Source organism: Sturnira hondurensis, unplaced genomic scaffold, assembly GCF_014824575.4.
Source record: "Sturnira hondurensis isolate 20B ecotype Veracruz unplaced genomic scaffold, ASM1482457v3 Scaffold0006437, whole genome shotgun sequence".
Lineage (NCBI taxonomy): Eukaryota > Metazoa > Chordata > Mammalia > Chiroptera > Phyllostomidae > Sturnira > Sturnira hondurensis.
In genome coordinates, this window is record NW_028079068.1 from 10,084,207 (window position 1) to 10,093,942 (window position 9,736).

The 9,736-nt window shown below is 44.0% G+C and overlaps 1 long non-coding RNA gene across 1 annotated transcript; it reads right to left on the reverse strand.

Annotated features, from left to right (window-relative positions):
• Positions 1-3,166: 3,166 nt before the first annotated feature.
• Positions 3,167-9,311, reverse strand: LOC118989162 (uncharacterized). Its single transcript, XR_005066961.1, has 2 exons — positions 7,729-9,311; positions 3,167-7,451 (listed from the first exon to the last, which is right to left on the reverse strand). It is a non-coding gene; the product is annotated as an uncharacterized LOC118989162 (long non-coding RNA).
• Between the last annotated feature and the right edge of the window lie 425 nt (positions 9,312-9,736).

Below are 9,736 nucleotides of genomic sequence, written 5' to 3' on the forward strand. Positions count from 1 at the left end.
GATATACCAACAGCCAACAGACACGTAAAAAAAATCTCAGCATTGTAAGTCACTAGGGAACTGCAAATGAAAACCACACTGACATACAACTTCACAACTAATAGGGTGGATATTTTTTAAAAACATGAAAAATAAGTGTCAGCAAGGATGCGAAGAAAATGGAACCCTTGTGCATGGCTGTAAGAAACACAAAATGGTGCAACTTTTGTGCAAAAATGTGGTGGTTTCTCAAAAGGCTAAATGTAGGCTAAATTTTCCTGTGACCCAGCCATTCCACTCCCAGGTGTGTGTCCCAAAGAGCTGACAGCAGGGAGTCAGATACTTGTACATGAACGTCCATAGCAGCACTGTTCACAACTGCCAAAAGGCAGAAACGACCCAAGGATGTTCATCAACAGATGGACAAACAGAATGTGGTATATCCATAAAAATGGATATAATTTTGTTACTTGGTACAATACTGATGGACCTTGAAAACATTATGCGTAGTGCATAAGCCAAACACAAAAGAACAAATATTAAAAGATTCTGCTTATATCAGCTACCTAGGATAGACAAGTCATTGACACAGCAAATGGAATATAGTTACTAGGGACTAGGGGAAGGGAACAAAGGGGAGTTGTTTAATGGCATAGAGTTTTGGATAGGGACGATGAAAAAGTGTTGGGTCTAATAGTAGTGATGGTTTTACAACATACTAAATATATTTAATGCCACTGAATTGTACACTTACAAATGGTTAAAAAGATAAGTATTATGTTATGCATGCTTTTTCTACCATTAAAAAAAAGAGAGAGAAAAAGCCTATTGTTACTTATCTAAAAGGAATCCAATGAGGATTAATATTAACCTGAGAAATCTTGGTCCTTAAGTGCTCACCAACTGGCAGTTTCACTTCCCTTCCTCCTCCTTCCGGGCTCTTCCCACGGGGTCATGTTAGCTCCCGGAAGTCCAACTAGTGGCCAACATTGCAGAAATGTGGCTGGTTTGGGAAAGAGGACTCCTACCCCATTTCAGTCTGAGAGTGCACACTGTGACCGTTTAGGCCTTCTTGGGTTCTGTTTCTACACTGAAGAACACAGTTTTCCTCTCCTCAGTACGTGGCACTACCATTTCATCTACCCGGCTACACCGGCTAAGAACCTGCGAGTCACCCTTGATTCTTCTCTTTCTCTAACATCTCACACACAATCCATCAGCTAATTCTGTCAGCTACATCTTCGAAATATGTATGTCTAGATTCCAGCTACTACTCATCACCTCCACAGCTACCAACCTGGTCTGAGCTACTGTTGCCTGTCATCTGGGCCACTCCGAGAGCTTCCTAACACGGCTCCCTGTCACCACTTACCCTCCTGTAGCCTATTCTCCAGCCAGATGCCAGGGTGGTCCTTTTAAATATGTCATATCAGCCCTGGCCAGATAGCTCAGTTGGTGAGAACATCATTTGGTACACCAAAAGGTTGTGAGTTCTATCCCCAGTCAGGGACATACCCAGGCTGCAGGTTCAAACCCCAGTCGGGGTGTGAAGTGGAGGCAACCAATGTTCCTCTCTTTCTCCCTTCTGCTTTCTCTAAAATCAATAAAAACATATTGTTGGGTGAGGATTTTTTTTAATTCTTAAAAAATAAAATAAAATATGTTATATTATGTCATTCAAGTGCTTAAAACCCTGTGATGGCGTCTCATAATGCTTACAGAGTAAATCTTTAGGATCTCATCATGACTTCACCAACGACTTGTCACCCTCACCAACCTCCTGGACCTCATTTGGTGTTACTCTTTTTCTAGCTCACTCCCTCTCAGATGTGCCCCCTCCCTCTCAGACATTCCCACTCCATCTCGGACATTCCCACTCCCTCTCAGACGTGCCCACTCCATCTAGGACATTTCCACTCCATCTTGGACATTCCCACTCCCTCTCAGACGTGCCCACTCCATCTCGGACATTCCCACTCCATCTCGGACATTCCCACTCCCTCTCAGACATTCCCACTCCATCTCGGACATTCCCACTCCCTCTCAGACATTCCCACTCCATCTCGGACATTCCCACTTCCTCTCAGGCACACTGTTCTTCCTGCTGGTCCATACACACACCCCCAAGCTCCTGCCTTAGGGCTTGCACTCATGTTCTCAAGTTCACTCAAGTCTCTGCTCAAATATCCCTCCTGGAGAAGGCATTCCTTACAAATTGTTCCCAGGAAAATTAAATACTTAAGTATAAATCTAACAAAAAATATGTACAGGATCTCTATGATGAAAATTATTAAATCCTGATGAAAGTCATAAAAGACAACCTAAATCCTTGGAGAGACAGACACACAGTGTTTATGGATTGGAAGATTCAACCAATCCATAAGTGTAGTAAAGATGTCAATTTCCCACAAAATTAATTCCCTCAACCTCTCAATTTAACATGACTCCTATCAAAACCTCAGGAAGTTTCTCTGTAGACATGGACAAGTTTATTCTAAAATTTATTTGGAAAGTGAAAGGCACTAGAATAGCTAACATAATTTTTGGAAAAGAAGAAGAAAGTGGGAGAGATCACTTCTAAATATTAAGGCTTGCTAGATAGCTACAGTAAGCAAGAAAGTGTGATGTCAGCAGGAAGATACGCACATGGATCGATGGAACAGAGTAGAAAACCTAGACTTATGACTACAAATATGCCTAATTAATTTCTGACAGAGCAAGCAAAAAATTCAATAGAGATAACCTTTTCTTTTAAAAAATAATTTTAAAAAATCTTTACCCAAATACATGTTCATTGATTTTAGAGAGGAAGGGGTCGGGGTAGGGAGAGAGACAGAGAGACATTGATGAGAGAGAAGCGTTCATGGTTGCCTCCCGTACGCAACTCAACTGGGGATCCAACCCACAACCTTTGGCGCACGGGACTGAACTCCAACTGACTGCGCCACCGCCCAGAGTGAGAGATGACCTCTCCAGTAAGTGATGCTGGAGCAATCGGACATCCATGAGCAAAAACGTGAAAGTCAATCTAAACTTTACACCTCATACAAAAATTAACTCAAAATAAATCAAGGATTTAATGTAAACAAAAAAACTGTAAAACTTCTAGAAAAGAACATAGAAGAAAATTCTTAAGACTTTTATGGGCAGACAAAGAGTTCTTACAGTTGACACCAAAAGCATGACCCATAAGAAGAAAATTTTATACATTAGACTCGATAAAACTGTTTAAAACTTTTGCTCTGTAAAAGTCACTGTTAAGAGCATGACAAGACAAATTACAGACTGGGAGGACATATTTGCAAAGCGCATCTATGACAAAGGTATTGTATCCGGAATATAGAAAGAACTCTCAAAATTCAGTATTATGAAAACAAACAACACAATTTAAAAAATGGGCAAAAACATGCAGATACTTCACGAAAGAGAATATACAGGTGGCAAATAAATACATGAAAAGATATTCAACATCATTAGTCATTAGAGGAATGCAAATTAAACCACAATGAAATATCCCAACACAACTATCAAAATGGTCAAAATGAGAAACAGTGATTAACACCAAATGTTGGCAAGGCTGTGGAGAAACAGAATCACTCATACATCGTTGGAGAATGTAAATGACACAGCTACTCTAGGAAATAGTTTGTCAGTTTCCGAAAAACTAAAAAAAAGCAAAAAGCATCCCCCAAACAAAACCATACATACGTTTACCATACAACCCAGCAATCACACTCCTGGGCATTTAGCCAAGAGAAATGAAGACTTATTTCCACACAGGAACGTGTACACAAATGTTCATAGCAGTTTTATTGATCATGGCTCAAAAGTGGAAACTAACCAAGTGTTTCCTGGGTGAATGGTTAAGCAGACGGTGGTACATCCATATTCTGGAATACTACTGGGAAATAAAAAGGAGCAAACCACAGATTCATGTAACAGCTTGGATGGATCTCACGGGAATTATGCCGAGTGAAAAAAGTCAACCTCAGAAGGAGACCCCTCCATGATTCTATTGATATAACACTTATCATTCATGAAATAACCTAATCGTAGAGCCGGAGAAGAGACGAGTGTTTGCCAGGGGTTGTGACCCTGGGGAGAGGTGGGTGTGGCCATAGAGAGGCAACACTGATGTCGCTTGTGTTGACAGCACAGCTGAGTATGTTTTCGTCATAGCTTTATTGAGCATAATTCATAGACGCAGTTCAGTATCTTGGTTGTCGTGATTACACAGGCTACATGTATGGTAAAATTACACAGAACTATGTGGACATACTCAAACGAGTGCATTCATAACTGGTGAGGTCAATTCCTTAGTTTTGGTATTTTCCTATAATTGCATAAAATGTTAACATTGGGGAATATTAGGAAAAAATGCATGGGGCTTCCTAGTGCGTTTCTTTGCAACCTCCTGTGAGTCTAAAATTATTTCAAAATAATAATTTTTTTAAATTTAAGGCATTAAAAAAAGCCTTATTCATCCAGAATAGCATTTATTCTGTCACTCTCTACTCTCATGGCCTGCTTCATTTTTCTTCAAAGCCTATATCTCCCCCTGAGATAATACTGTATACAATGTATAAGGTATAATTTTGTACATGTGTACACCTCCAGTATACTTAGGAAGGCAGGAAGCTGTGTTCTCCACTGTATGCCCAGTGCCAGAATGGCACCTTGCAGAGTGAACCTGCCTCCCTGTAGGTTTACATTTTATTTATTGTGTATATATGTAAACTGGCCTTTATAGCTTCTTGCCAGAAACAAGGTATCTACCTGAGACTCTCCATTCAGGAGAATTTCAATTGCCTTTTTTCAGTAAGAACATCTTAATACATGCAGCTCTCTAGTGGGGCGCAGGCATTTCATCCCATTCTGTTCATTCCTTCCCGGCCCTAATCAGGCCTTTGGGAATATGTCCTCATTTAGTGTCTTTCCGGGATAAAACTTCAGCTAGGAGACAAGAGTGAAATAAAGGTCCTTGAATCCGACAGAGTTGACCCTGTGTTCCTTTAGAGGTCAAGGCTTCAGATTGAGTTGTTCAAACGGAGTGAAGCAGTTTTATAAGAAAAAGAAACAGTACAAAGAAAGATCATTGAATTCTCAGCCATCTATCTTACTACAAGTGGTCATAATATATTGTATTGTGTATCTGTGGGTCCTAAAGATGGCCACATCCTAATCCCCAGAACCTGTGAACATAAGCTCTCAAATTGCAAAAAGGACTTTGCAGATGGATGTGATTAAGGTTAAGGACCTCGAGATGGGGAGAGCAACCTGTACTATGAAGATGGGCTCAGTCTAATCACAGGGGTCCTTACAAAAAGCAGTCTTGCTGGTCTGCAGAACCAGAGAGAGATGGTGTTGTTAGAAGGGCTGGATCTGCTGTTACTGGCTTCAAAGGTGGAAGGAGGGACAAGAAGCTGGAAAATGCAAGGAAAGAAAAAAATTCTCCCCTGGACCCTCCAGAAGGAACACAGCCCAGCCAACACCTTCATTTTAGCCCAGGGAGACCCGTGGCGGTCTTCTGACTTCCAGCACTGTATGAGAGTAAATTTGCATTGCCTTAAGCACTAAGTTTGTGGTGAGTTGTTATAGCAGCAATAGAAAACTAATACAGTATCCTACTCTGATTATAGCCTTTTATTAGCTTAGCTTGTAAGCAACAGAAACCAAGTTCAGCTTCCTTAAGTAGACAATGCAAGCTTTTCTGTAAGCAGTGTCTCCAAAAGCCCAGGTTGGGACGGCCGTGGCGCTGCAGAAAGGTTGGGGGACCACTGTGAAAGCCACCACCAGAAGTGTCCTTCCTCTGTCCCTTTGGTCTGCCTCCCCACCCCACTCCATTCTGTTCCAGTCTCCTCTTCCTGTACATAGGCCTTCTCTGCTACCCAGTCCATAGGCGCAGGAAGGCTGAGCCTCAGCTTCCCCTTGCCTTCTCTCTCTTCCCCAGACTAGTCAGTCCAGGCTGTGGCTCGAATCTCATTCTCAATTCTGAAGTCCCAGAGAAGGAACTGTCTGGAAGCTTGGGCTACATGCCCATTAGGGGTTGAATTGTGTCACCCAGAAAAGAGATGTTGAAGCACTAATCCCTCAGTACCAGAGAATGTGAACTTGTTTAGAAATAGGGTCATTGCAGATGTAATTAGTTGTGAGGTCGCACTAGAGAGGGCCCTTATTCCAATATGACCTGTGTCCTTACAAGAGGCAGAAATCAAGACACAGATACAGAGGTAAGATAGCCATGGGAAGATGAAGGCAGAGACTGCAGATCGCTGCCATAAACCAAGGACTGTCTGAGGCCACCAGGAGCTGGAAGAGGAAGGGAAGAATTCTCCACTAGGGGCGCTAGCAGGTGCCCGGCCCAACCAACGCCTCATTTTGGACTTCCGGGGTCTGGAACTGGGAGGCAATCGTTTCTGTTGTTGCAAGCCCACCAGTTTGTGGTACTTCATTACACTAGCCCCGGATCACTAAGGCAGTGCTCAAGCCTGATCCAGTCAGCTACGTCTAGGAGACCATGGCTTGTCGTACAAATGGCTCCTCAAGACTCACCCCTGTTGCTGGAGGAGTAGGGCACTGGTCCCCATGAAAGGGAGAATCACTGCGAGCTGGGCAGATGCACTGCAGACTGTCCACTCCAGTTCCCTACAGTGAGGACAAATGCGATATGATGACTCATTTTTGTTTGCTTCGCTTGAAAATATTTAATTATCTCAGCCCCTGGAAAGCATGTCAGCATATGAGGCGAGATATGAATCTGAGTTACTTCTTTTCTATGGCGTAATTAGTGTAATCCATTTGTCCTAACACCTTTCATTAGTGATCACCCCTTCTCCTCATCACTGTGTTGCTTCGTGTTTACTAGTCAATGTACACCGATAACTGGAAATATTTCTGGAATCTCTGCTATTCCATTCATCTGGCTGACCTACCAGATTCCCAGCATGGTTGTAAGAAGACTCTGGGGGCTTAACTTCCCCCGACCTGAGTTCCAGGGCATGGTTACCCCTTGCTTTATTCCCTCCTGTAAGTGTTTTGTCTATGGATGGAACACCTAAGTATAACTTATTTGGGGGGATGGAGGCTTTCCCAATGTTCCTGACCACTTTAGATGAATGGGTAAGGAGACTTTTTCTGGTGGAAGAAACTGTGCTCTTCCTGTGTCCCCTTCTTGAAACTAGTCCCTGAGGCTATTAACATATCTGGCCTAGGGATGGGGACAAGTCAGAAAACCAAAGACCCGCCTCTTAAACTTTGTAATAGATATGTGTGCCTGGCACACAGTAAGCACTCAATAAATGTTAAGTGTTATTAAAATGAAGGCCAGACAACACCTACCTTGAACTCTTGCTCATTCTTCGATCTCCCCCAGCTTAAGTCATACATGAGAGAGGGGGAAAGATGTGGTAGGCTAAATAATGGCCACTCCAAAATGTCCATGTCCTAATCCTTGGAACCTGTGTATATATTACCTTGCATGGTAAAAGGGACTTTACAGGTGTGTTTAAAATAAGACTCNGCCTCTTAAACTTTGTAATAGATATGTGTGCCTGGCACACAGTAAGCACTCAATAAATGTTAAGTGTTATTAAAATGAAGGCCAGACAACACCTACCTTGAACTCTTGCTCATTCTTCGATCTCCCCCAGCTTAAGTCATACATGAGAGAGGGGGAAAGATGTGGTAGGCTAAAAAATGGCCACTCCAAAATGTCCATGTCCTAATCCTTGGAACCTGTGTATATATTACCTTGCATGGTAAAAGGGACTTTATAGGTGTGTTTAAAATAAGACTCTTAAAATAGGAAGATTATTCTGGTTAGTGGGCCCAGTACAACCACAACGGTCCTATGGGGGCACATGGGCGAGTCAGAGAGAAAAAGGAGGTGTGACCACGGGAGCAGAAGTCGGACTGATGTGCTTTGACAGATGGACAATGGGGCCGGGCACCGAGGAGCAAGCGGCCTCTAGAAATTGAAGAACGGCTCCTCTCGAGCCCTCAGAAGGAACTCAGCTCTGCTCCAGTGAGACTCAGCTTGAACTTCTGACCTCCAGAATGGTAAAATAACAACTCTGTGTTGTTTTAAGCTGCTAAATTTGTGGTATTTGTTATAGCAGCAACAGAAAACAAGTACAGAGGGAATCAGCATTTCATGGACCATTCTGCAAAACAGACGGTCCTGGGCTTGAGTCTATATTTACACTGTGGGGCTGGAGGCCCATAGAACCTAGTGGTACCTTTCTTGGGTACCACTGGGTACTTTCTTGACATGGGGTCATGTCACCCCAGGCAAATTTTCACCTCCCTTTAAGTGTTTTCTCTCCACTTCTGCCCTTCCAGCCTGATCTCGGCTGCCCCAACCTGCCTTTGAACCTGGATGCAACAGCTGTTCTAAGATACTGGCGTTAACCACACCTGCTTGAAACTGGGGTTATTAGAAACATGGACATTCAGCGAGCAAATTAAATTGAAACATGAAATAATAACGATAAAATCTTTTAAAAAATTGGGGCATTTTTTTCCTCCTAGCATCAAGCCAAAAAGGAAGAAAACTAGAGAGATACTGAGAACCGGAGCCACTGAGAAACGAATCTAGAAACACTGAACCACACTACATGCTCCTGAGCATTTGCTCAGGCTGTTTTAAGACCTGTGGCTTGGGCAGAAATTCCCAACCCTTTTGTCAAAGTCCGGAAGACTAGATACTAAGAGACAGTAGAGGCTTAATAAGTAAAAATGCAGCTTGGAGTTTAAGAAATCTGGATCTGAATCCTGGTTCTATGGACCACCGTTTTGGGTCTCTTCTTCTAAGAGGCCCCAAAAGAGTCCCCAGTCAGGTGAGCTCCTCAAAAGCCTGCAAACTGCAAAGATGTATTCGCCCAACTCCTTTCCCAAATCACTGGCTTCTGGGCCCACGTCACAAAGTGACGACAAAGAATAAAATGCACCCTCTGGCATTAAGAAAGCGTGCTTTTATATTCTTCTCTCCCAGAATAAAAGGCCCTTACTTTTAATTTTTTGATTTGTGATGATTTTGTTTTTTTCTTTCCGTTCTGTTACTAGCTGGAACTCAGTTTTGGCCGGCGCTCCAGGCGGCTGCTGGAAAGGCGCCCTCCCAGGAGCAGAAGGCTCGCCTAGGAGAAACTGGGGGCGGGGAGCGAACTCGCGTCTCTGCCTCCCCAGCACAGTAGGGATTCTCTCGAGTCCTTTCCAGGGCCGGGCCAGCTCCCTCGTCTGAGCCCCCTGACAGCAGGGGACATTGAGGAGACTTTGGAGAAAACTCGCCACTTAGTGGGGTTGCGTAGCTCAATCCCCAGTGGCTCCAGGCAGGGAAGGCAGGGAAGGCAGGGAAGGCAGGGAAGGCAGGGAAGGCAGGGAGCGGGTTCAGCAGCCCCGGGTGTCGAGGACCACCCACAGCGCCGGATGGCCCCGCCCAGCCCCGCCCCCTGCCGCACCCGGGCCTCCCTGCTCGCCGCCCTCACTCTTTAGCTGCTCTGGGAGCGTGGGAGCCCCCACTCCCCGCTCGAAAGTTTTTTTCTGAATCCTTCCCAAAGCAAGATGGGCAGTGGTAACCAGCTCCTTCAGGTAGAGATGGAAGAGGGGGTTAGAGGGGGCAAGACTGGAAGTGAAGAGATGGCCTTTCCCCTCTTCATTCCTGTCTCCCCCAGGGAGAGCCCTAGACCCTGATTTCCAGACGTATCGTTACCTACTCCGATCCTAAAAGTTTTGGGTGGCAAATTAATTTTAGTTCACGTTA